At 53.4% G+C, this 6,460-nt stretch overlaps 1 protein-coding gene across 10 annotated transcripts in view; it reads right to left on the bottom strand.

The window, feature by feature from the left end:
• Window positions 1–1,923: 1,923 nt before the first annotated feature.
• Window positions 1,924–6,460, bottom strand: part of STK35 (serine/threonine kinase 35) — a 42,571-nt gene continuing 38,034 nt past the window's right edge. For 4 of the 10 annotated variants that reach the window (XR_004969799.1, XR_004969800.1, XM_036321162.1 and 1 more), the window contains one exon: window positions 1,924–6,403. The gene's annotated coding sequence lies outside the window, so the exon portion shown is untranslated. The remainder of the gene's footprint in view (window positions 6,404–6,460) is intronic. The other 6 variants (XR_004969804.1, XR_004969803.1, XR_004969801.1 and 3 more) reach the window with 5 other exon arrangements.

Here is a 6,460-nt window from a genome sequence, read left to right as displayed (position 1 = left end):
GACGGACCCTTTGCAAGAAGCCCCGTTCCAGGGGCTGGACACCAAAGCTGGGGTCTGAATGCAGCTTGTTCCCCCAGATTAGGCAGGAAGCCTGTCTTATCTCTTCCTCTAACACACATTCCAAAGTCCTGACTCTGTCCTCCTGCAGTTTTGATTCCCGTGTTTACCAGGTCTCCTGAGAAAAGGCCCAAGTGGTGGGTCCCATGTCAAACACCAGCCCTATTGGATTGATGAGCATTCCTGAGGGGCTCAGCATTTGGCAGACTGAGAGCATCCCAGACAGACAACTAAAGAATCATCTGTTGAGAGCCTACCAAGTGCTGGGCCCAATCAGGTTCTTATTGAACCTTCAGCTGCTCTGGAGGTAGCTATCACCTCCACTGTAAGTGAGGAAGGGAATGTGCAGCCAGCGAGACAAGCACCTGCCTGCTGTCCCCGTCCTTCCCCGAGCACCACGAATTCACTCACCGGGTGGCCTGGACTTCCCTGGGCTTTAGTTTTCTCATCAGCAGAGGGGCTCACACACCTACCATGCAGGCCAGTGGGGGGTCAGAGTGCCTGGCTTTTAGTTAAGGGCCAGTGATTCCTCAAGGAATGTGGCTTTTGTTGCCAGGCAGAGGTAGAAGGGCTGTAGGTACTTTCTTCCACCCCCAGAACCACCAGGATGGTCTTAGAGCCTCTGCTCTCCAGGCCCTGTGCCTCTGGGAGCCCCTTGCTGCTGCGGTTTGGAGACCCTTCTTATCTCTACGGTAAACATCCCTGAGGGTGAAACTTGCAGAAGCTGTGCTGGGGCTGAAGGGCCTGAGATGTCAGGAGGAGGTCCATGTTGGCTAAGGTCCTGAATCCCTGCGAAGGGCAGCCTAGGTTTGGTGCAAGCATGTCAAACTCGTGGCCCACAACGAATATTTTTGCGGCCCAGCCAATACAATGGTATGTAAAAAACGTTTTAATAAAAATGTCATAACTTGCTATGATATCCTCTTATACATAATCTATAATAATAAAAGCATAATATGCTAATTAGACCAACCAGCCAAATGACCTTCTGGATGTCATTCTGGATATCCTTCTGGACGGAGCCACAGCAGTGGGGGGAGAGGCAGAGGGGGTAAGGGGCGATCAGGCAGGCAGGCAGAGCAGTTAGGGGTGATCAGGCAGGCAGAGTGGTTAGGAGCGATCAGGCAGGCAGAGGGTCCCTCCGTCCCCCCCCACCCCCCGCCTCTAGTTATTAATAACGAACTATAATGTTCGCTAATGACTGATTACTATAATCCTGTTGCATTCATTTCCCTTACACGCCTTATGCACAGGCACACCATTTCTCTCCACTAATACTAGCAGCGGATATTTTAGCAGTCGATTGATACGTCATTAGTCTTGTACTGACTTGTTTGGTGTGCGCAACAGGAAATATTTCACTTTCAAACAAGAAAAATAGGTTTATTTGTGTTATGCTTATTAATTTGTGCAGTTATTCAGTGTCTGGTAAGTTAATGTTCAAGAAAAAATATTAATTTTGTTAAAATGTTCTATTATGTTAACGATGACTCATTTATTTTAGCCTTTTGTATTCAGCATGTCTCTATCGAAATAAACCTATGTTTCTATGAAAACTGAAGCATTTTTGGGGGGCCCACATGAACTTATTTGGCCGTGTTAGCCTTTGAGTTTGACACGCTTGGCTTGGTGGATCCCTGCTCCCAAGTGCAGGTTCCTCGAGTCTGAACATGTTCCCAGGTGTGAGGTGGGAAGACCAGTTGAGAAAACCACCTGCTACCCTTCATCAAGCGACTGCCTATCCTTTTCTCTCATGCTGTGCACCCACGGGGACCAGGAATGGGTATGGGACTGGAGAGCTGTCACAGGGCTGGCTTCTCCGCCTTCCCACACAGGTGTCGACAAAACCACACACATGTTTTCAAATCACATATGGCTTCTTTGACCCCATCAAATAACTTTATTCACACAAACGTCCCTTAATTTACAAAGCCTCAGTCATTCATACACATTGGGGCTCCACAGTGTTCAAGGAACTTAAATATCATGTATCATACCAACCCAAGTAAACCAAGTACAAAAAATACTCATATAAAGTTGTTCACACGTAGGTCCTAGATTACCAGCTTCTGTGCAAAAAAAGAAAATAAGGAAAATAGGCTTATTAACTAGTATTTGAAACAAACTTTGAGCCTGGGTTAAATCTTCCCTCACTGAAATGGCCCCACACAACTGTTAAATCATCACAACATACTCCCCTGCTCTGATGGAGAGGCCCTGGGGCATGAACGCGGCCTTTAAAATGTCCCTAAATAAACTCCCTTCCTCCTGTGGCCTCCCTCCGGTGACCCCTGCAATCCTAGGGGCGCTCCAGGCAGCCAGGGACAGTCCACCCTCACACCACACCTCCTGCTTCCCCTCCCGAGGCACCTCTCCATGCTCAGGTGGACAGGATCAGAGATGGGCCTGTGTTATCCCGAAGGCTGTGGCTCAGCCCAGTGTGGGACGACGGCCGAGGCAGTGTCTCTGGGCCTCAGCCCCAAGCCCGGCGGGCAGAACTGAATAGTTCAAGTTTGGCTATTGCCCTCCTAGGAGACTCAGCAGCTGCCTATCTGGGGGCCACCAGACAGACCTAGAAGGGGAAAGGGCCATGGGAGGCAATAACCCAAGAGCCCCCTTAGAGTCAGGCCACCAGTGCCCCAGATGTGTGTGGGGGCACCAGCAGGATCAAGGGTGGGAGGCGCACTGGGAGGGAGGGGCTGGAAGCCCAGGTGGCATGGAGCATGGTGAGGGCAGTCAGGATCCCCTTCTTAGGGGCAAAAGCCTGACTTGCTTTTCCAAGCTTCCAAGATACCCCAAAGTCAGAACCCAGATGTCCATCCGTCTTCTAAGAAGGCAAACAGTCAACAGCATAAAGAGGAGAGTCCCACAATGTCAACTCTTTTCCTTTTCTTATAAAAAGACTCAAGCAAAAAAAAAAAAAAAAAAAATCTTATTGCTCCACACACTGGTTCTCTAGGAGGCAACTGATATGTTAAGGAGCTGAGGACCTTGGAGGTGGAGGAAGGAATGCAGGTGGGGAAGGTCTGGGGCCAGGAGGCTGAGGAAGGTGGCCAGTGGTTGTAGCACCGCAGGGTCGGGGAGTAGAGGGAGTGCAGGGAGCGCCCCAGCCCCTGGCACCTCTGCCTTCGTTCACGCTGGGGCCACCGCCCACAGTGCCATAGAGGGCAGGCTGTCCCGAGTCACTCTCCACCTAGTGTTGGGCACCATTCTCCTCTGGCTGTAAACAGGGTATTTCTCAAGTAAACATGTACACGCCCTCAGAAAGGCAGCCATGAGGGGCAACCACATCCGGGCGGGAGGAGAGGTCCCGTCCTCCCAGTGCCTCCGGAGGAGATGAGGCTGAGGCCTGCGGCTTAGTCCCCAGGGCCCAGAGGGGGTCAGATGGAGCCGGTCTTGTTTGAACAATCGTGGCATCCTCCTGGCTAGAGGTAAGAGGCAGGCACTGCTGGGTAGTAAGAGGCAGAGCGCACCTGCCTAAAGCGTTTTCCATCCTCAGCTAAAGCTGCTAGAGATCGCCCTGGTGTGGGCGGGAGGTGTGTACCTGGCTGCAGCTCCAGGAAGGGATGGGGGAAGGAGGGGGCGGGGGGAAGGGCAGAGGGGAAGCCCATGCGGCTGTGGGTGAATGGGAGGGAGAGTGTAAGAGACAGATGGACACAAACGAGCAGGAAGAAGACACAGACTCCAGGGGAGCGGGTCTGGCCAGGGAAGACAATGGAATAAGGCACTATGCATGATCTGTCTGCTGACTCCACTCATTTAGGGGGCACCAGGCCCAGACTCTCCCTCCAACAGGCTCTCCTTTCAGACTGGAGAAGCGAGTAACGGACTGCTATTTTAAGGTTTGGAAACTTCTGGAACTTGGACAAACTTAAACTTGGTGGCACTGAGGTGATGCACCACAGAGCTGCTGCCAGGCCTGAGACGGGTGGAGAGGGTGAAAAGGCAGGAAGAGGCGAGGAAGCCGACCACGGTGGGAACAGGTGGCAAGTGGCTGAGAAGGAGGACAGGGGCCACCCACCTCACCCCAGGCTAGTCCACAGACTGGACTGACTTAGGGCCAACGCCCAACTTCAGGTGGACAAAGTGGAGAGAGCAGGGGAAGGAGAGAGGGGAGACAGGCACTTGGGCTAACGAGCTGGCCCTCAAGAGCTAGGGAAGGAGGTCCCACCACCAAGCCAGGAGGGCTGGGAGCCCTACAAGGAAGGGTACATGGAAGCTGGCTACCCAGGCTGCCCACCTTACCCAAAAGTTACGGACATCCCGTTGTCTATAGGGGATACCCTGGCGCCAGGAAAAATAACAAAGGGGGGTGCACTGCAGCTCCAAGACCTACTCAAAGCTAAGAGGCTGGGGAGGGCAAAAGAAAAAGACAAGCAAAAGGCAAATAACTTGTTAGGCTTGAGCCCTCACTGGGGACTTCAGAACCCCAGCTGCAGCAGGGAGAGGGGGCTGCTGAGTTTGGGGACTGTTTTTCTCATTCGCTCATGTGCAGAGACAGCTGGCTGCAGGGAAGGCAGGGGGTGGGGCAGGAGTGTGCACTGCAATAGGGGATGCTGGGCTCCCAACCTTCCAGGTGCAGCCTAGAGCACACACAGGGCACCAGAGAAGTGATGAGACAGGCGATCACAAAGGATTTCAGCCAAGGAATGGAAGGGCCTGGTTACCACCTGCAGCCCTGCTGGTCCTGCTAACCACAGCCAGCTGTCTGCCCAGGAGGAAGGAGCCTTGGTATCCGAGGAGCTTGAGAAAAGGCAGAAAGAATGTGAGCAAACATATTGTCAAGCTTGGGCTGACACCGCGCTAGCCTCTCCCAAACGCCCAGAGCTGCAGGACCAGGGCTGCTGTGGGGAAGGCCCCCTTGGTCACACAGAACTGAAAGGCCCTCCAGTGATCTCCCCTACTGATCCTATGCTGGCTGAGAGAAGACAAAAACCAAAAATAAACACAAAAGAGGAATTCCTTCCCCCTCCCCAAAGGCCCTTTCCTGCTTGGCTGTCACAGGGTGAAGAGCTTCTGGATTAGCTAAAGCAGCGCCCAGGTGACACAGGGGGCCAGCACAGGAGGGTTCCTCTGTCCTGCCGGGAGCTGGGGAGGGAAAGGGGGATGCGGGGGACAATGCCAGGTTCAGAAGCCTGTGGAGAGGGGCTGTGAGTGCTGTGGAGAGCGGAAGAGCAGCTACACTGACCCTGTGGGAGGGCTCCACAGCCGGGGAATCTCTAGGTGGCAAACCCACAAACAGGCACCTAAAGGCTGCAGGGGTCTGCCCAGTCACCTGCCTCCTCTCGCCTGCTCCATCCTTTTCCAGTCAGACACATTTACAAGTAACAGTGTGCCCCTGGGGTGAGGGAGATGGCACGACACTGTTACCATAAGTGATACCAGGGGTCCCGGCACACAGGGCACACCCTTCAGTGCAGCGACAGCCAGTCCAGGGCACCCTGTTCTATGGCAATGCTCACGGCAGGATTGCAGGGACTCAGGCGGTCTCCGTGACAACCTGGGCAGAGGTTTGGCATGACCGTTTCTTCCTGGGGATCTTCTGCTGGGAGGAAGAACACTAACAGAAACGTAGGCGTGTAGAGTTGGGGTGGGCTGATCGCACAGCCGCCAGGAAGTGGGAGATGATCACTTCTGTCCCGTCCCCCGCCCCTTCAGAGATCTCGGTCACCGAGGGCAGTGGGGGGAATGGAGTCCCACCACCGTCAGTCCTGGTGTGGCCGGGGCTTCCACAGCTTAAAGAGCACACACCCCCGGGTGGGAGCTGCTTTTGTGAGTTCTCCCGGGCAAACGCTGGTCTTCCTCCTCCAGGCAGATCTTTACCCAAGGCCAAGAGCTGGCCGGGAGCAGCTCGGGGTCGGCAGTTCCTGCGCCTGGTGGGAAGGTGGCCCAGGGGCCTCCTCCTGTCTCCATTCTGTTCCAGGAGAAATGCCCCCATCGCCACGGAGAGGGGCCTCCTCTGGGGGAAGTGAGGTGTTATAAGCAGAACTGAGAAATGGGTAAAAGAAAGACAGGGAAAAGCAAGAACAAAAATGAAATAGTGCCCTAACCCCTTATAAAAATTAAAGATGAAATTTACACAAATGCTTTGTCCATATTAAATTTCTTTAAAGAAACTGGTGCCTGTCCACAGCAGAGCTTCTGCTCTTTTGAAGTCTTAAATCGTTTAAATTAAAAAAAAAAAAAAAAAAAGACAAAAAATTTTAAACAAACTGAAGGGAGAAAATGCAAACAAAGCTTCACATTGCTGGAGCTCCAGCTGTCGGGAGATGGCCGCTGGCCGGGCACCTGTACCCTCTGCCGTCCTCTGTGAGACTTGACGAGACTGTGGGTCCCGGGGATCAACCTGGAAGACAGAAGGCAGGGCGCGAGTGGACACTGGTCAGTGGGCTTGGGGTGCCTC

The sequence above is a fragment of the Myotis myotis genome, unplaced genomic scaffold, assembly GCF_014108235.1.
Source record: "Myotis myotis isolate mMyoMyo1 unplaced genomic scaffold, mMyoMyo1.p scaffold_m19_p_9, whole genome shotgun sequence".
NCBI lineage: Eukaryota > Metazoa > Chordata > Mammalia > Chiroptera > Vespertilionidae > Myotis > Myotis myotis.
Note: the sequence above shows the minus strand (reverse complement) of the source record. Positions and strands in the feature narration are given on the sequence as shown.